We start from the raw sequence: 21,280 nt of genomic DNA on the forward strand, positions 1-21,280 counted from the left end.
ATTATGATATAATGCCCTTCTGCATCTCTTGATACAGACTTTATTTTGAAGTCTGGATTGTTTGATATAAGTATGGCTACTCTGGCTTTCTTTTGTTGACCATCAGCATGATAGATTGTTCTCCATCCCTTTATTTTCAAACTGTAGATGTCTTTAGGTCTAAAGTGGGTCTCTTGTAAACAGCATATACACGGATCTTATTTCCTTATCCATTCTGTTACCCTATGTCTTTTGATTGGAGCATTGAGTCCATTGATGTTTAGAGTAAGTACTGAGAGATATGAATTTATTGCCATTATGATGTTTGTAGAGATGGAGTTCCTGGTGGTGTCCTCTGGTCCTTTCCAATCTTTTGTTGCTTTTTGGTATATATATATATATATATATATATATATATATATATATATATATTTTTTTTTTTTTTTTTTTTTTTTTTTTTTTTCATCTTTTCTCCCCTCAGAGTCCCCCTTAAAATTTCTTGCAGGGCTGGTTTAGTGGTCACAAACTCCTTTAATTTTTGTTTGTCTGGGAAAATTTTTATCTCTCCTTCTATTTTGTTTTTGTGGTTTTTTTTTAATATATGAAATTTATTGTCAAATTGGTTTCCATACAACACCCAGTGCTCATCCCAAAAGGTGCCCTCCTCAATACCCATCACCCACCCTCCCCTCCCTCCCACCCCCCATCAACCCTCAGTTCTCAGTTTTTAACAGTCTCTTATGCTTTGGCTCTCTCCCACTCTAACCTCTTTTTTTTTTCCCTTCCCCTCCCCCATGGGTTTCTGTTAAGTTTCTCAGGATCCACATAAGAGTGAAACCATATGGTATCTGTCTTTCTCTGTATGGCTTATTTCACTTAGCATCACACTCTCCAGTTCCATCCACGTTGCTACAAAAGGCCATATTTCATTCTTTCTCATTGCCATGTAGTATTCCACTGTGTATATAAACCACAATTTCTTTATCCATTCATCAGTTGGTGGACATTTAGGCTCTTTCCATAATTTGGCTATTGTGGAGAGTGCTGCTATAAACATTGGGGTACAAGTGCCCCTATGCATCAGTACTCCTGTATCCCTTGGATAAATTCCTAGCAGTGCTATTGCTGGGTCATAGGGTAGGTCTATTTTTAATTTTCTGAGGAACCTCCACACTGCTTTCCAGAGTGGCTGCACCAATTTGCATTCCCACCAACAGTGCAAGAGGGTTCCCGTTTCTCCACATCCTCTCCAGCATCTATAGTCTCCTGATTTCTTCATTTTGGCCACTCTGACTGGCGTGAGGTGATATCTGAGTGTGGTTTTGATTTGTATTTCCCTGATAAGGAGCGACGTTGAACATCTTTTCATGTGCCTGTTGGCCATCTGGATGTCTTCTTTAGAGAAGTGTCTATTCATGTTTTCTGCCCATTTCTTCACTGGGTTATTTGTTTTTCGGGTGTGGAGTTTGGTGAGCTCTTTATAGATTTTGGATACTAGCCCTTTGTCCGATATGTCATTTGCAAATATCTTTTCCCATTCCGTTGGTTGCCTTTTAGTTTTGTTGGTTGTTTCCTTTGCTGTGCAGAAGCTTTTTATCTTCATAAGGTCCCAGTAATTCACTTTTGCTTTTAATTCCCTTGCCTTTGGGGATGTGCCGAGTAAGAGATTGCTACGGCTGAGGTCAGAGAGGTCTTTTCCTGCTTTCTCCTCTAAGGTTTTGATGGTTTCCTGTCTCACATTCAGGTCCTTTATGCATTTTGAGTTTATTTTTGTGAATGGTGTGAGAAAGTGGTCTAGTTTCAACCTTCTGCATGTTGCTCCCAGCACCATTTGTTAAAGAGACTGTCTTTTTTCCATTGGATGTTCTTTCCTGCTTTGTGAAAGATGAGTTGGCCATACGTTTGTGGGTCTAGTTCTGGGGTTTCTATTCTATTCCATTTGTCTATGTGTCTGTTTTTGTGCCAATACCATGCTGTCTTGATGATGACAGCTTTGTAGTAGAGGCTAAAGTCTGGGATTGTGATGCCTCCTGCTTTGGTCTTCTTCTTCAAAATTACTTTGGCTATTCGGGGCCTTTTGTGGTTCCATATGAATTTTAGGATTGCTTGTTCTAGTTTCCAGAAGAATGCTGGTGCAATTTTGATTGGGATTGCATTGAATGTGTAGATAGCTTTGGGTAGTATTGACATTTTGACAATATTTATTCTTCCAATCCATGAGCAGGGAATGTCTTTCCATTTCTTTATATCTTCTCCAATTACCTTCATAAGCTTTCTATAGTTTTCAGCATACAGATCTTTTACATCTTTGGTTAGATTTATTCCTAGGTATTTTATGCTTCTTGGTGCAATTGTGAATGGGATCAGTTTCTTTATTTGTCTTTCTGTTGCTTCATTGTTAGTGTATAAGAATGCAACTGATTTCTGCACATTGATTTTGTATCCTGCAACTTTGCTGAATTCATGTATCAGTTCTAGCAGACTTTTGGTGGAGTCTATCGGATTTTCCATGTATAATATGTCATCTGCAAAAAGTGAAAGCTTGACTTCATCTTTGCCAATTTTGATGCCTTTGATTTCCTTTTGTTGTCTGATTGCTTATGCTAGAACTTCCAGCACTATGTTAAACAACAGCGGTGAGAGTGGGCATCCCTGTCGTGTTCCTGATCTCAGGGAAAAAGCTCTCAGTTTTTCCCCGTTGAGGATGATGTTAGCTGTGGGCTTTTCATAAATGGCTTTTATGATCCTTAAGTATGTTCCTTCTATCCCGACTTTCTCAATGGTTTTTATTAAGAAAGGGTGCTGGATTTTGTCAAAGTCCTTTTCTGCATCGATTGACAGGATCATATGGTTCTTCTCTTTTTTTTTTGTTAATGTGATGTATCACGTTGATTGATTTGTGAATGTTGAACCAGCCCTGCATCCCAGGAATGACTCCCACTTGATCATGGTGAATAATTCTTTTTATATGCCGTTGAATTCGATTTGCTAGTATCTTATTAAGAATTTTTGCATCCATATTCATCAGGGATATTGGCCTGTAGTTCTCTTTTTTTACTGGGTCTCTGTCTGGTTTAGGAATCAAAGTAATACTGGCTTCATAGAATGAGTCTGGAAGCTTTCCTTCCCTTTCTATTTCTTGGAATAGCTTGAGAAGGATAGGTATTATCTCTGCTTTAAACGTCTGGTAGAACTCCCCTGGGAAGCCATCTAGTCCTGGACTCTTATTTGTTGGGAGATTTTTGATAACTGATTCAATTTCTTCACTGGTTATGGGTCTGTTGAAGCTTTCTATTTCCTCCTGATTGAGTTTTGGAAGAGTGTGGGTGTTTAGGAATTTGTCCATTTCTTCCAGGTTGTCCAATTTGCTGGCATATAATTTTTCATAGTATTCCCTGATAACTGTTTTTATCTCTGAGGGATTGGTTGTAATAATTCCATTTTCATTCATGATTTTATCTATTCGGGTCATCTCCCTTTTCTTTTTGAGAAGCCTGGCTAGAGGTTTGTCAATTTTGTTTATTTTTTCAAAAAACCAACTCTTGGTTTCGTTGATCTGCTCTACCGTTTTTTTAGATTCTGTATTGTTTATTTCTGCTCTGATCTTTATTATTTCTCTTCTTCTGCTGGGTTTAGGCTGCCTTTGCTGTTCTGTTTCTATTTCCTTTAGGTGTGCTGTTAGATTTTGTATTTGGGATTTTTCTTGTTTCTTGACATAGGCCTGGATTGCAATGTATTTTCCTCTCAGGACTGCCTTCACTGAGTCCCAAAGCGTTTGGATTGTTGTATTTTCATTTTCATTTGTTTCTCTCCTTCTATTTTGAATGACAGCTTTGCTGGATAAAGAATTCTTGGCTGCATATTTTTCTGATTCAGCACACTGAATATATCCTGCCACTCCTTTCTGGCCTGCCAAGTTTCTGTGGATAGGTCTGCTGCAAACCTGATCTGTCTTCCTTTGTAGGTTAGGGAGTTTTTTCCCTTGCTGCTTTCATGATTCTCTCCTTGCCTGAATATTTTGTGAATTTGACTATGATATGCCTTGTTGGTGGTCAGTTTTTGTTGAATCTAATGGGAGTCCTCTGTGCTTCCTGGATTTTGATGTCTGTGTCTTTCCCCAGGTTAGGAGTTTTCCACTATGATTTGATCACATAACCCTCCTACCCCTATTTCTCTCTCTTCCTCCTCTGGGGCCCCTATGATTCTGATGTTGTTCCTTTTTAATGAGTCACTGATTTCTCTAATTCTTAAATCGTGCTCTTTTGCCTTAATCTCCCTCTTTTTTTTCTGCTTCATTATTCTCCATAAGTTTGTCCTCTATATCACTGATTATCTGCTCTGTCTCGTCCATCCTTGCCACCGCTGCATCCACCCATGATTGCAGCTCAGTTATAACATTTTTAATTTCATTCTGGCTATTTTTTACTTCTTTTATCTCTGTAGAAAGGTGTTCTAATCTATTTTTGACTCGAGCTAGTATTCTTATTATCGTGATTCTAAATTCTGGTTCAGACGTTTTGTTTGTATCTGTGTTTGTTAAATCCCTGGCTGTCATTTCTTTGTGCTCTTTCTTTTGGGTGAATTCTTTCATTTTGTCATTTTGAAGGGAGAAAGGGCATTAATGAGGTAGAAAAATTGAAATTAAAAAAATTAAAATTAAAAAAATATTAAAATTAAAAATTAAACACACACACACACACACACACACACACAAATCGAATAGATGATGCTAGATCCTAGCTGTGTTTTGGTCTGGGTGTTGAAAGTGGCTTGTCAGATTAGAGAAATGAAAAAAAAAAGTGGAAGGGAGAAAAAAGAAAAAAAAAAGGAAATCATTTTAGAAATTGAAAAAATGAATACATTAAAGTAGACTAAAATGAGATGATGTGGGTAAAATAGAATTTGAAAAAATATACACAAAAGTAGAGAATATAGTAGAAAAAAATTAAAGAAAAAGATTTTAATAAAAATTAAAAAGAAATATGATTTTTTTCAGTTTCTGTATTTAAGAAAAAAGAAAGAAACAAAAAAGAGAAAAAAGATAAAAAAAGAAAAGAAAAAAAGAAATTGTTTGAAAATTTGAAAAAGTGGATACACTGTAGTAGACTGAAATAAAATGATGGGAGTAAGATAGACTTTGAAAAAATTGTCATAAAAGCAAAAAATATAGTAATAAAAATTAAATAAAAACATTTTTTAAAGAAACTGAAAGTAAAAATGAAGTTTTTCTCTTTCTGCGTTCAAGAAACAGAAAAGAAATGAAAAAGAGAAAAAAAGAAAAAGAAAGAAAAAAAGGAAATTGTTTGAAAATTTAAAAAGGTGAGTACACTGAGGTAGACTAAAATAATATGATGGAAGTAAAGTAGAATTTGAAAAAATTTACACAAAATTTAAAAATATAGTAATAAAAATTAAAGACAGATATTTTTAATAAGAATTGAAAATAAAAATGAGTTTTTTTCTTTCTGTATTTAAGAAAAAGAAAAGAATTGTAAAAGAGAAAAAGGAAAAAGAGATAAAAAATTGAATAGATGAACCTGCTAACAGTTTGAAGTAGGACTGAAATTGTTTCATTTTCCCCTAGAGGTCAGTCCACGTAGCTCTTTACAGTCCATAAATTAAGCTGGGGGGGTGATGTTTGTGTTCTTGAAGAGCCAAGTTGGCCCAGTTGGGCGGGGCTCGGTGTAACAGCTCTGCTCTCCACTAGATGGCGCTGCTAGCCTACTGGGGTGGATTGTTGCCGTGCTTGTAGGTGGCAGCATGGCGCCACCCAGCTACCCAGTGTGTTCTCCTGGATCAACAATTGCACACTCGTCCTCCGTCTTCAGCTCTTGTCCATCCCCCGCTTTTCCACTCTGCATGACCAGGCCCCAGGCTGTACCTCTCTCTCAACTTTTGTCTCAGATGTGGCTGTTTTTCCCGGCCTCTTACTTCTGAAGGACTGCAGCTTTGACCCGTTCTAATCCTCTGAGGGAGAGTCTCACCGAGCAATGGCCAAATGAGCAATGGCCAAATGTCAGCTGCACCCAGGAACGCCTGCTGGACCCTGCTGTTGCTGGTGCCCTGAGACTGTGGCCAGGTGCCAGCCTGCCCCCAAAAAGATTGCGAGACAGTGTAGCATCAGCATTTCAGGGATTATGGAAAATCACAACACACATCTGGCACCAAGCTTCACCCTCAATGACCTTGCTCCAGCACCAGTGAATGTGGCTGCCCGGGGTCTGCTGGGACCAGGTGGCTTCAACAGTCTCTACCAAATGTCCTTCCAGCAGTGGAACGACTTTTCCCTGTGTGGCCCAAGAACCTCCTGGACCCCACTCTGTTCCTGGGGATTCGCCCTTCCCACCAGAGCACCGCCAGGTATGGAGCTGCAGAATTGCAGACTTTGTGCTCCCCTTGTTTACAGTCTTAATGGAATTTAAACCCTCTCCTTTCTCCTTTCTCCCTTTTTAGTTTAGTCCCTGTGGCTGTTTCCAATTTTCCACTTTCTCTCCAGCTGCTTTTGGGGAGGAGTGCTTTTCCCATATGCTCCCCACCTCCCCAGTATCTGTCCTCTCTCTGCCCGCAAAAGGGGTTCCCTACCTTTCATGGCTTCTTGCTCCCCAAGTTCAACTCTTTGTGTCTCATACCTGCTGAATTCTGTGGCTCAGGTTGTGCAGATTGTTGTGTTAATCTTCCAATCAGTTTTCTAGGTGTGTAGGATGTTTTAGTGTTGGTCTGACTGTATTTCATGGAGGCCAGACACACACAAAAAGCTTCCATGCTGTTCTGCCATCTTGGCTCCTCCCCCTATTATTTTGAATTTTTAAATTCAAATTCAGCATACATTTATTGAGTACTCACTCTGTAAAAGATGATGTGCTAGGCCCTTTGGAAAATATAAAAATAGTTGAGACTGGACATCTGCCCTCATGGATCTCATAATTCAGTGGTGGGGACACATGTACCCAAATATCTGTAAAGCCAAGGGTCTTAAAAATCCACAAATTACTATAAAAAAAAGTACTATGGTGGGGCAATGTCTAGTTCAGAACATGACCTATGGTAACGTTTCACAGATGCAGTAGAATTGAAGAGACAGCGGTCTTTCTAAAGGCAGGGAGAGGTAAACGTCTTCATCACAGGAAGAACAGCACAAGCCAGGCAGAAAATGCAGCCATGAAGGATGAGGAGAAATTTCAAATTTCTGGAAAAGCTGGATAGTGGCAATGTACATAGGAATAAGAGAAGTCAAGTCAGTGGAAGACCAGATTCAAAAGGTAGGGTTGAACTATGTTAATCTGGTATCCATACATTTAAAAAATGCAGTAATAAATTCAATCTCCTTGTAAAGAACAATGCTGACTGTGAGAAGTTAACTAAAGATCCTGGAGTGACTGGGAGAACATGGATGGTGTCTCCCTAAAGCTTGACAACAGCATGAAGATGGACGCTCTGCGGTCCTCCAGGTGCGTGCGTGCGCACTGCCTGTGTATCTGCTGGTTTCTGCTGGCCAAAGAGAGCCCTTGCCTAAGAACAGCTGCACTTGGCAAGTCTTGAGTCTGTTTCACCATCCTGCAGAGGCAGGAGTTGGATAGTTTATGCGCTATGACTTCACAGTCCTCTGGGGAGGCTGCCAAAGAAAGCATGTTTTGGATAGGAATCTGAAAAAAAGTAAAAAAAATAAAATAAAATAAAAATAAAAATTTGAAATACCCGAGGCGAGTTGGCTTAGAGATAAGGTTTCACATCCAGCTCCTCCCTAGGCTTCGCCATTTAATCATCCTCCAGGACACGGGGGCTGCCATGGATAGTGATTAGGACTCCTTGGGCTGCATCAGCAAACACCCTCCTTTGATAGGCAGTTGGAAGGTAATGGGACTTGGGTTTTAGTTGCAAAGGAATGGTGGAAAATGTTACAAAAAGCCGACCTCCTTTGCCCCCGTTGAAATGGCTGCCCTTCTCTGCACATTTTATGTTGCTTTGGAGAGAATTACAAAAGACAGATGCTTCTTGCTGGAATGTTAGTTGTTTCATCTTTCTTTCTAGTCCCAAGACATTTACTGTAGTTTCTTGGAGCAGACATCTTGAGCCACTCCTTCGTTTTCAAATGTCTTGTAAATGGTGTTGTGTTGGGATTTTCCATAATATGGAATATGGGAAAGTCTGTGGGAGAGCGTTTTGGGTGTTTTTGTTGTTGTTGTTTTGCTTTCAAGGTATTATGTCGTAGATGGTGTCCTCAGGCCAAAAGCCTCAAATTGGGAGTGGATAAACTGTAAATAAAGTGTAAGCTGCTGTCATCAGACATGAAATACATAACCTGGTCTGGCCTCTAGGGCTTCAGCCAGGTGTACAGAGATGCTTATGTCCATTTCAATGATCGCTAGCAATACACAAAATAATCTTCGCAATTGCATGATCTATTTTCACACTAACCATAAAGGAGAACTGCTTTGTCTTCAGGTTCTGAGGTCCCTATGGAGCCTCAGAAAGCAGCAGAGTAGACAACATGCCCTTCAGAAACATAGTAAAACTCGTGTGTTAGCTACAAACCACCCTGCTCAATAGGTCTGTTGCTCTCTCTTTTCATAAAGATAACGTGTTTCATAAAGGTAATGAGATACAAGAGAAACTAGCAAGGGGGCAAGCTCAGTCGGTTAAGTGTCCAACTTCAGCTCAAGTCATAATCTCATGGTTCATGGGTTCGAGCCCCATGTTGGGTTCTGTGCTGACAGCTTAGAGCTAGGAGCCTGCTTTGGATTCTGTGTCTCCCTCTCTCTCTGTCCCTCCACCATTTGTGCTCTGTCTCTCTGTCTCAAAAATAAAATAAAAACATTTTTAAAAATTATTAAAAATTATAAAAAAAGAAACTAACAAGATGTGATGTACTCAAGCATTTTCATCATGTTAAGGCACAAGAGTAAATAATTAATGTCATAAATAACCTCATTTTCCCAGGAGGATCACATTCTTATTAACAGGCAAATCATGACAGCAATTTGGAAAGCGCTTCATTTCTCTGCTCCTAAAGAATCTTAACATTTGGTGGGCCTTCACGAATCTTTTTGTCTTAGTGTATCTTGTTTAAATTAATTTCTTCTGATTTGGAGACTGTGTACATTTTTTTCTCGCCCTCTTGTTAAATTTTCAAATTGTCTTGATTAGTCCCATGGCCTCCCCACTACCTGTGCAGAGATGATCACTTCCCCCCTCTCTAGTGATTGCCATATTCTACGGAGCTCTCTCCTCAATGTATGGGAACTTCAAGGTAGAGGACATAACTGGAAAAGGAAATCTATGTCTGTGGCTGTCTGTGTGTGGGGTTTTTGTATTTTAGGTAGGAGAGATGTTTTAGGGCAGAACACACTGTGAACTTTTTTTTTTTTTTTTAACATTTCTATGTGTGTATGAAAGACATTTGAAAACAGGGACGAATAACAAGGCTTTGTGTTTCTATAGCATTTTCCCCAAGGACGTTCATAAATTTGTAAAGACTATCCTCAAAACCCTCTCTTCAGCTGGGTTAAGAGCAAGAATTATTTCCTTATTTAATTAGAGGAAACCAAAATAAGGAGAAGTAGCTCAACTTTGCAGGCTTTACCCTGCTTAGAAGCTGAGTCCCGCCCTTTGGAGATGAGTGACATCATCCCGCCAACCCACTGCCTCTCTAGGCTGAGCTCCCCTGCCTCTTTGGTTCTCCACTGTGTATAAGCCAATGTTCTTGGCTCCTTATTTGATCTTAAAATCAGTGTTGGGTGAATCAGTCAGAAGATTTGGACATTCTGTTCAGAAAATGTTATAAATTCATCAAGATTTGCTTGATCTGCAAAACGCTCCTGGCATTCTCAATAGAATAGCAGTTTTGTGTCCCCAGATGACTTTCTGATATGTAGGACTTGTATGGGATGATACAGTCTCCCCATTGCCCTGAGACATGCTCTGTCACAGCCCCCTGCCTTCATCCATGTTGTCTTCTCTCCTACCATGACTTTCTTCCCTGCCCTTGTCCACCTACAGCATTCCTGTGCATCTTTTAGAACTCAGCTTGACTGTTACCGTCTTCTTCACTAAGGCTTTCCAGGCATTCTCCAGTTCTGCTTCCTTACTAAAGTTCCAGGTTTTGTTCAGGTCTCTATTCATTCCTCTCTGACTAAAACATGTGCCTCGTGAAAGGTGCTGACTTTAGCCCAGCTGCACAAAAGACCTAATCATCATAAGCATGATCTCAGTCTCTTTGCCAGAGATTGGATAAAGAATCATCCTGTGGTCTTGGCCAATCAGACAAGAGAGGAAACAAATGGGGGTGGGGGCTGGGGGAGGCTGTTCATCCTCATGAGTAAGATGGGATTTGAGGAAGAGGAGGTCAGCCCTCTTCCTCTGGACATGATGTATGGCCTTGGGGTGGCTGCCATCTTCTCACTTCCAGCCTGAGGATGAAGCAAACACTGACGATGGCAGAGCACAGATGAGCATAAAATCTAGGCCTTTCAAGATTTCATACAACTATTGAAACAACTAGGCTTGAAGTTGGTTCTACTCCTGGATGCCTTCTTCTATAAAATAATAAAGGTCTTTTTTGATTAAGTCAGAATACTGCTTTCTGTTTATTGCAGCTGAAAGCCTCCTAATTCACCCAATGCTTTTCCTGACCTACAGCCCACACATTCAGTCAGAATTGAGTATTCCTTCCTTTGATTGCCATGGCACTGGGTACATACCTCTATTACAGCATCAGTACTGGGCTTTAATGATCTGCCTTTCCTTGCTGGCTTCTTGTCATCTCTCACTTTAAATTTTAAATCCCAGACCAGTTTCTTGGTCACCCTTAGTTTCTCATCACCAGGTCTGCCAACTGCCTCCTTCTATATACTGTTTTCCCCAGGATGTGGGTAGAGTTCCTTCTTCCTTCACTTCTAAATCACCATTAATCACATAAAGGCTGTTGTTTATACCAGACTTTAACTAAATGTTAACAGAGAGGCATCCTTCATTCTAAAATTCTTTATCTACCTCATCATGGAAAATTTATGACCGACCAGCTCTCTTTTTGTATCTAAGACCTAGTCTACTTCTTCATTTACCTGATTCCTCAAGGGCTTCTCCAAATTCCAATCACTAGAGCCCCAAAACACTTTTTAAAAAATTATGCTGATCATTTTAGTTCCCATTATTTTGGTATCCCCAATGCATTCCACAAGCTGAGCTTTACCTTTCCTTCTCAAACTGTTGGTGTATTTCCCCAAACAAGATTTTCTCTGAACAAAAAACCACAATTTCCTCTTCTGCCTCTTCTCTTGCTTCCAGATTATGGAAAGGACTGAAGTGCGATTTAAACAAGCAATTTTAAAACTTTATCCATTGTGCTTGTATTCTCAAAGTGCAGATGTGATAGATATCCTTGGCATGTGGTGACGCTCAATTTTTAATAGTAGCATCCAGTCCTTCCTTGAGGATAGCAATTAATCTCATGAGTATTTCATGTGTTATTTCACTTTTTCATTTTGTCATCTTTTTTAATACTCCCATAAATTCCCTCTTGAACCCCAACTCTCACTCCAAATAAAACAAAGTGTAAAGTCCACATTATGGGTGCTCTCATCAGCAAGCAAATCAAGTTCACACTCCAGCTGGCTTCTTAGTGACACCCAACAGTTACTTAACTCTGAGTGCCTTAGTTTCCTGTTTTGTAAAACAAGGAAGTCAGCCTACTTATCTGTAGCTTCCTTCCAGCTTTAGAATACCACATAGGCCTCTAAAAAGTCATGGGAGATGAGACATGGGGTTGGACACAAGAAGTAGAAAAGGCCAGCTAATTTTATTTGTAGTCCCAACCATCTGCTGCTATTAACGCTAACAAGCAGCTGTTTGCTCTTTAGTGATCAAGGCTCAAGCCCCCATTTAAGAAATAAGTAAGTACTAATCTTGGTTTAACCACCAAGAGATTCTCACATGTCCTTTTTCCTGAAATGAGACTGTTAATATCCACCCTTATCTCATTTAATAAAAAAAAAAAAATGTTTCTACTAAAATTAAGTGGAAAGAGTAGTGCAATTCAAATTTTAGAACCAAAAATTTTTTTTTCTCCTTAATTTTAACAATTTTTCCTTCCTTCTGTAATTGTCCCCCAATTACCCAAGTAGACGTAAAGAATTCATAAATGGACAGGCAGTTGTCTGGAAAAATTAAAGAAAGGATTACTGTCTGAATTTAGATTTTAGCTTGCTTCAAAATGTTAAAAGAATTAAGTTGAAGCACCATCTAGTGGCTCTCCACTGTGTTTTGCTAAAGGTTGCTCCCAATTTCCCTCAATTTCAGATGACACTTAATTTATTGGGCATATATATACATATATGTGCTTAGAAAAGAAAAAAAAATGTTTTTTATCTTTATGCAAGGGTGGATAAAGAGGTTGAGAGACAGTAGCTACAGCTTTTCACTCTTCCAGTCTGATATCGCATAGAAAACCATGGCAGTGAAGAAGCGTGAATTCAGATAAATCCCTTCCATGAATAATGGAGTCTTTTCATTTCAATAATGGCAGGAAAGGGATTAACACAATAAAGACCCATAGATTTCAGTTCCTCTGTTTCTCCTGATCACATCTCTCTGAGTCCAAGACAGTGTCTTTATCTTCCCAATCCTGTAATGCAGACATGTCCTCACATGTCTAGGGATGGGCTATTAGATGGTCTTTGCACATCTCCAGATTCCCAAACCCTTTCCTTTCAAACGCCCATAACATCCTTCAGGTTTACATAACCTGCAATTCTTCTGGAACTGTTATAGAGATGGCTCTCATACCTATCATTACTATCTTCTGAAGTTACATCTGTTGCATAATCTCTACGGGAAGAATGAAAACAGACCATGAAAAGTGTGCGTGAATAGAGTATAACCTATTGCAAGACTGACCACAAACCTTGAAATTGGCAAACTAGGTATTTGCATTAACCAGGATTAAGTTCAACTGTGTATGGAGTAAAACTCAAAATAATAGTGACATGAACAAAATAGTATATTTTCTCTCACACAAAAGAATTTTATGGTAGGTAGTCTAGGGTTGATAGGCAACTCCATGGTCATTAGGGCCCAGGATCTTTCTGTCTTTCTTTTCCACTCTCTTAGTGAGTGGCTTCCATCCTCAATGTCATCCATCCAATGTCAAGGCCCAAGTTGGCTGCTGGGCCTTCCATCATTATATCAGTGTTGTAGTCCAGGAGATAAGGGGGAAGAACAAAAGAGGATCTCTTTCTTTCTAAAGAGCTTTCCAAAAAATATCACACAAGATTTATGTTTACACCTCATTTGTGAAAATTTTGATGGGCAGTCATACACAGTTGCAAGGGAAACTGAAAAATGTCTTTTATTTAAGTGTGTCTCCATACTAAATAAAATTGGAGTTATGTTATTAAACAATGTACCGGTGATACCACAATAATATCACAATAATGCTGTGCAACAATCACAAAACCTCTGTGACGACAATTGCTTAAATGTCTAGGATTATCTGAGGGTCAGGTAGGCAGCTCTTCTGATTTTGAATGAGCTTCTCCCTTGCCTAAGAGATGATTAAATATCGGATTACCTAGACCGGCCTCAACCGAGGTGGGGAATGGGACTAGCATGAACCAGCTCTGCTCTACACGTTTCTCATACTCCAGCAGCTTACCCCACGCATGTTCTCATGGACTAGCATAGAAACACACAGAACCTCTTGAGACCTAGGCTCAACACCAGTACACTGACATTTCTGCCCTGATTTGATTGGCTTAAAGCAAATGATATGGGTTAGGGAAACATGCACTTTATGTTTCCAACTTTAAAGTCACTGACAAATTACATGGCTAGAGGGAGGGGCAAAGATTAAAAATCATGAATACAATCTGCCCCAAAGAGAAAGGGAAGATGAGTATTGGATTAGGCAACTAGCAGTCTGTGCCACAGTGTTTTTGAGTCTGTGAAAGATTTATGGTACTAGACTTTTCCCCATTCTATGTCCTGTTGTAAATATGAGGGAATTATAATAAAAGCAAAGAGAGAAAAGAGCTAATATATGTTGTACATGAAATTATTTACTTATCTATTTCTTGGCTCATGTTCGGTTACTAATGGAGTAGGTATTAATCTTAGCACTCATCCTATCCTCCACGGTAGACAGAGACTGGCCAAATGTACCCAAAACCTGACTTTATTTCTGCCAAGGCTGCTATGCTACATTTATCAACTTAGAAATTAGGGTGGCCACGTGACAAGTACTAGCCAATAGAATGTGAGCAGAAGTCATTACTACTCCAGGCCTGGTTCATAAAAACCTCCCACATGAATCCCCCATTCTCTCTCTCTTTCCCATTCACTGGATGAATGGAGGGTACTCTGACAAGGGCAGAACCATAGGATAAAATGTTAGCTTAGAGCAGAACCACTCCTGTTTCCTGCCCTAGAGTCACCAACCTGCCCCGGGATATGAAGTGAGTGAGAATTAAACCTTTGTGGTATGAATACACTGAGATTGGGAGGTTGTTTGTTTCAACAATCAGACTATGCTACTCATATATTATCTTCCAGATAGTAGTATGCATTCATTTTCTCTCTTCAAGCCTTGCTAAAAATAAAAGTAATAGCCTGAATCACCTGCCACCTTACAAAAGAAATTCTTCTATTAAATGAAAGGACACTTTTTACTATAAGATTACCATATATATCAGTGAAGATAGGGTTCCTGTTTACAGGGGCCCTAGCGTAGGTTGGGGTTTCCCCAAGAACCCTTATTCTTCCACCATTAATCCATTCCAACCTGGATTGCTGACAAGAGAGAGAATTGAGACAATGGAGCTCCAAAAGGTGAGGTGATATTCAGCACTGTCTCCAGTGACTCTAACAACTCCTTATTTGGAATCAACTTACAATTTCTTCAAAAATAAAGGCGGTGCTAAAAATGACTCCTGGCCATTTATTCAATGATCAAGCCAAACATGCAATACAACTGTCCCACTACTTACTAGCAAGCAAGAAAAGGATGAGAGGTCAGCTACCGGTCGACTTGAAGGCAATGTTTGTAGTGGCTCCTGACATTGCAAAATTAGCATATTAAGAGGGCAGAGGAAAGGGGAAGCTAGGATGAAAGCACTGGCCAAAGAATGCAAGGGGTGTAGAAAAACAGCCCTGCATTGTTATTTGCCTTTTGCTGACTCATCTTCCTCTTAGGCTGAGAAGCAGGGCTGTTTCTTGTTTGCAAGTAAGGACTCAGTAGGGCAAAGGGGAAAGTAGATTAGTCATCCTAGGCATTTGTGATGGCAGGCAGCAAGCTTTCACATGTGTGTAAATACACATATGCTAAGAGTTTGAAACAGAATTTGCCAACTATCACATGGATTCTCATAAACACAAAGATATCAAATAGTGACAAGAGCGGTTGAGTTTGACGTTGAAACTGAAGACTGATCATAACTGGCTGCTTTTTTGTGATGTCTCATCAAATCTAAATCGACTTCCAGATTCTTCAATTTTCATGCTCTATGAAAGGAAAAAAAACCCATAAAATATATAATTAAGCATGGGGGGGCCTGGATGGCTCAGTCAGTTAAACCTCTGACTCTTGATTTCGGCTCAGATCACGATCTCACATTTTGTGAGTTCAAGCCCTGCATTGGGCTCTGCGCTGACAATGTGGAGCCTGCTTAAGATTCTCTCTCCTTCAATCTGACCCTCTCACACATGCTCTCTCTCTCTCTCTCAAAATAAATAAATAACCTTAAATAGAAAGTAAACATAGGGTCTGGGTGCCTGGGTGGCTCAGTTGGTTAAGTGTTCAACTTTAGCTCAGGTCATGATCTCGTGGTTCATGAGTTTGAGCCCTGCATCGGGACCTGTGCTGACAACTCAGAGCCTGGAGTCTGTTTCCGATTCTCTCTCTCTTTCTCTGTCTCTCTGTCACTCTCTTGCTCACACTCTGTCTCTCTCTCTCAAAAATAAATAAACATTAAAAAAAATTTTTTAAGTAAAAATAAAATAAAAATATATAATTAAGTAGAATTGAATACAAGCCTTCAGAGGCATAGAAATGAAAGAGTAAACACTTAAGAAACTCCAGTTGAACTTTATTTCCCTCCCAGAGAATTCTTGAAGGGTGGCCTGGGACAGGTTATCTCTCAGGAGGCAGTGTAATGAATCAGAAGATTTTGTCCAGGGCTGCAGGCATCTCTTCCTGGGCTCTCAGGTGTTAATAAAGCTTGCACATTAAAGAAGGGGCTAAGGGAACAGACAGTATGCCAAAAAATATGCCCAGCTTTTCCCAGAACATTGTAGACTCAAAGTCTTACAATGATGTCATCTTTCTAATGAGTCTATATATTTTCTTAGTCTTTATTTCCTACCTGCAATCTTTTATTCTCTGGAAGTAGATGAATCCCACAATGATGAGGATAACCAGGAATAGAGAAAATTTCACATAGAGAACGATCAGTAAGGTTGATGGTGGAAATTCCAGGACTATGACACCTTTAAATACAGGCAACACAGGTGGGGTAAAGAGTCATTTCAAGATTCCTCTAATGAACAAAATAGGGTCAATTGTTTAAAAGAGACTTCTAAAATATTCTTAAAAGTTCACAGACTGTCATAATCAAAAACATTTTCTAGACTACAATTCAAACGCTGCTAAGATATTCTTTCATGACAGAGTTTAGGAACTGTGTCTGTATTTTATATACAGTAGACTTCCAATAAATATTTTCTGAATGAATAAATGTACAGTGAGTATCGTTAGTACTTTGCAATTTTATAAAAAAAAAGGAAATATACTTTCTAATTTCCTGTGTAAATGTTAGTCTTTGGGGGTATTAACATTTTGAGCACTATCTGATAATACTTTTCACACGGAGGAGAAATTTTGTCACTGAGTTGCTGGAACCCCTTTATTTAGTAGGATATTTTATGTCTTCCTACTTTCATTTATTTATCTATAAAATGGCCCCCAGAATTATGAATAAATTATAATTATGAATAAATTATAAATAAATGAAAAGATAAAATGAAACTAATTAGGACTATCATTCTGAAGTTTTTCTTCTGTGAAGATGGCAACCAAAGTAAATTATTCTGACTCTTGGCTCCAAAAGTGATGTCATCCTGTTAAATAACCTGCTCATATACTAAACTAGAAGAATGTCAGACAGTCTCCTTCTTTGGCACTTTCAGAGAAGAGGAAGACACAGTCTCAGCCCTCAAAAAGCTCACAATCCAATTAGAGAAGTCAGATCCATACAAATGAAAAGATCACTTACAAGAGGGCAAACAGTGCGAAGTGAGCATTACAGATCGTAACTCATCTAAGGAATAAGAAAACTGAATCAACTCCACCTGGGAGGTCAGAGCAAAGTGGAATTTGAACTGAGACTTGCCAATAACAGGATTAAATAGGTTGAGAAAAGAAGGAAGAACTTGTAAAGGGAAAGAAATAATTTAAACAAAGACTTGAAGAATTCATTATCTTAATTCAAATGTAATGGAGCAGAGAGCGGGGTACATAGAGATGAAGTCTGGGATGGTCTGAACCTAATTCTGTAGTTATTTGTATGTGTCAGGCACTGTGCCAGACCCTGTGGATACAAAAATGAAGACTATGGTTCCTACTCTCTAGGAGTTTATGATGCACTGGGAATCAGAGAAGCAGACCATCAATTACAAGACTATGAAGTACTCAGAGGCATACATGGGGCATTACATGAGCACAGAGTAAGAACAGCTAACCAAACTGCAGGGCAAAAGAAAATTATCCCAGAGAAACTATATCAAACTAAGTTTTAAAACTTCAATAGAAATTGAACAAATGAAATGAAAGAAGAGACTATGAGGAAAGAAGTGCATTGTGGAGAAGTAGCAATTGCATGTATGATGTACAATTGAGGGGCCCAAACAGCCCCACATGCATGGGTACAGACCGAAGATTAGCAAGACAGGAGGCTAAGGAGAGTGGCAGATCAAAGGGGTTTAGCTTTCCAAGAGACAAAGAGAGGCCACTGGGGCTAAAATGTTTTTCATTTCAGAAAAATCACTCTGGCAACACTGTAGGTGATAAATTGGAGGGAGGTAAGCTAGGGGTCAAAAAACCTGTTACAAGGATATTGTAATAATTCTGGTGAGGGATGATCATGTGCTCACCCAAGCAAAGAGAAAAAGAAAAAGGTCTAGATTTAAGAAAAAAATTTTAAGATAAAATCAGCATAACATAGTGACTGATTTTGAATATGGGAAATAAGGAAGAGCGATATTGTAGGATATCTTTAATTTTCTGGCTTGAGTCATTTATCAAGACAAAATATAAGTATGGAGCTTATGAAGGAGTACAGAAGAGGGATTCCTTTTCAGGAATATGCAAATTGAGGTGCCCTTGATGCACCATTTGAAGACATTCAATTGGAAATTGGTTTTGTTCATATAGCCAAGGAGTGAAATCCGGGCTAAACATATATATTTGACAGTCAAGAATCAGGTGGTAGTTGGAGCCACATGTATGGATGAGATCCTTCAAGGAATAGGGGTAAAGGTGAAAAGAGAATACAGTCAATGATGGAACTCTTAGAAATGCCTTCCTTCATGGAATGAGTAGATGGAAATCAATCTATTAAGAAAATTAAGAAGTTGACTAAAGAACCAAGTAATTATGGGAAGAAAATAGGTGAGAAGAGAGGAAAGGCCATATCAAATATCACAGAGAAGCTAATTAATAACTTAGAGTTAAAATTTTATATTTCGTTTGACATCTGAGAGATCTTTGGCTTTTTGTTAGAACATTTCCTGTGCAGAGAGATTCCAGGAGAGTTAAGGAGTAGATGTGAGGTAATTTAGAAGAGACAGTGAATATAGATGCCTCTTTTAAAAAATCTTGGATATGAGTGAAAGGTAAGAGCTAAGAGTTTGGGGAAGTCATAGCATCTACTTTTTTTTTTTTTAATGTTTATTTATTTTTGAGACAGAGAGACACAGAGCATGAACGGGGGAGGGTCAGAGAGAGAGGGAGACACAGAATCTGAAGCAGGTTCCAGGCTCCGAGCTGTCAGCACAGAGCCCGATGCGGGCTTGAACTCACGGACCGTGAGATCATGACCTGAGCCGAAGTCGGACGCTCAACCGACTGAGCCACCTAGGCGCCCCCATAGCATCTACTTTTAAACATGAGAGGAAAACAGGAAAGTTCATATAATCAGCCTTAAGGAAAGGATTTGTGGAACAAAAAAGACTGAACAAAAGAGAGCAAGGATAATTCCTGAAGCAGAGTCTCTCAGGACTTGGAAGGGAAAAATGAGTATAGAGTATAGGTTAAATATTTGCTCTATGGCAGAGAAAGTCAGACGGGACTGCAGATAATTGCATACACCTAGAGATAAGAAGTATAAAATAACAACCTAGAGTGGGTGGGAGATTGAAAAAGGAAAATAAGGATGCCACAGCATAGATAGTGCGTGAAAACATTATCCCAAGGGAAAGAAGCCAGTAATAAAAGGCACATATTATATGGTCCTGTTTATATGAAATGTCCAAAATGGGAAAATCTATAGATATAGAAAGCAGGTTAGTGGTTGCCTAAAGCTGGAGGATTTCTAGAATTAGAGAGTGACAGCCAAAGGATAGAGGTTTCTTTTTGGAGTGAGGAATATGTTCCAAAATTGACTGTGGTGATGGTTGCATAGCTGAATGCACTAGAGACCGCTGAATGGTACACTTTAAATGGGTCAATTGTATGGTACATAAATTAGGTCTCAATAAAACTATTGCAAAAATAATTAATAAGATGGGGCGCCTGGGTGGCGCAGTCGGTTAAGCGTCCGACTTCAGCCAGGTCACGATCTCGCGGTCCGTGAGTTCGAGCCCCGCGTCAGGCTCTGGGCTGATGGCTCAGAGCCTGGAGCCTGTTTCCGATTCTGTGTCTCCCTCTCTCTCTGCCCCTCCCCCGTTCATGCTCTGTCTCTCCCTGTCCCAAAAATAAATAAAAAACGTTGGGAAAAAATTAAAAAAAAAAAAAAATTAATAAGAGATGTTATGAGGAATAATTAAGAGTATGTGATGGCTTATAATAGTATAATAATGAATACAATAGCTAATATGTATTGATATAATCAATATAGCGGCTAACACTTACTAATATAAACATAAGAGCTAACATTGTGTTAGTATGGTAAATACATTACCTAAAATATATTGAGTACCAACTATGTGATAGGCACCAGGTCAGGTAAATATATCATTCTTTTTAATTATCATGATAACTCTGTGAGGTGGGTTCTGTCATCCCATCTGCAGATGAAGAAAACATGAGATGTAACTAAACGAATTGGTGTGAACATCTTGCAATACATACAAATATCAAATCATTATGCTGTACACCTGAAATTAATTGACTGTGATATGTTAATTATATCTCCATTTTTTAAAACGCCATGACACAGAGAAATTAAATATTGTTTCAACTCACACAGCTGGTAAACAAGAAGCCATATTGTGCCAAAGGCTTTTCTTCTAACAACCAGGTTATACTTTCTGGAATAATATGAAGACATGGACCTTGTCTTTTCATCTTTATATGACAGCTTCAAACACATAAGAACATTCAATAAATATTTGGCAAATGAATTGATGTATAGGTTTCAGATGACAAGGAAGAGGAGGAAGGAAATCTTCTCTCTTACTCAGAGTAACAAAAAGTGGTGATTACAAGAAATAAAAAGAAGGAAGGGATAATTATTGTTCTTATCTATCTACTAAATAAGTATTGTTAAATTATATAAAAGTTTTGCTATTTTATGTGAATATTAATAACAAAGTAAAAGTCAACAGATACTGAGTTAAAAAAAATTTTATGGATTCCAGAATGAAAGATATTTAGAGAATGTATTGATAAGAAGTTATTTAATTTATTCCTCCTATTTGACACAGAAGTAGGAACTATTTCCCTAGCATACTAACACATTATCCAGTTACATTTTAGGGAATATCTTCAAATTAGGAACACAAGCTTTCTTACTTTCTTCTTGGTGACTCAATCAATAGAGGAAAATGCTGAGCAACAAGTTCATTACTCTAAATAAAATAGGTGATTACCTTGATTCAATTCTATGGACAGACTCCTGTTGCCAGTCAGATGGGACACAGAGCAGGACACATTAGACACCCGGTGGTCCTTCCAGCGGCACAAACTCTGGACGGTCACTGTGTCATTGCCCAGTGACTCTTCCACAGTGTGACAATCTCCCCCTGGGGTCCAGGAGATCTGTGCCACTGGCTTCCCTGCAGCTGCCCTACACACGATAGTTCCATTCTCAAGTTG

The 21,280-nt window shown here is 39.0% G+C and overlaps 1 long non-coding RNA gene across 1 annotated transcript; it reads right to left on the reverse strand.

Moving 5' to 3' along the window:
- Nucleotides 1-6,957: 6,957 nt before the first annotated feature.
- On the reverse strand, nucleotides 6,958-21,278 carry LOC145715751 (uncharacterized). Its single transcript, XR_014138175.1, has 4 exons — nucleotides 21,055-21,278; nucleotides 16,332-16,455; nucleotides 14,958-15,471; nucleotides 6,958-7,622 (listed from the first exon to the last, which is right to left on the reverse strand). It is a non-coding gene; the product is annotated as an uncharacterized LOC145715751 (long non-coding RNA).
- Nucleotides 21,279-21,280: the final 2 nt, after the last annotated feature.

The sequence above is a fragment of the Panthera onca genome, chromosome C2 (genome assembly GCF_046562875.1).
Source record: "Panthera onca isolate mPanOnc1 chromosome C2, mPanOnc1 haplotype 2, whole genome shotgun sequence".
In the NCBI taxonomy this organism is placed as follows: Eukaryota; Metazoa; Chordata; class Mammalia; order Carnivora; family Felidae; genus Panthera; species Panthera onca.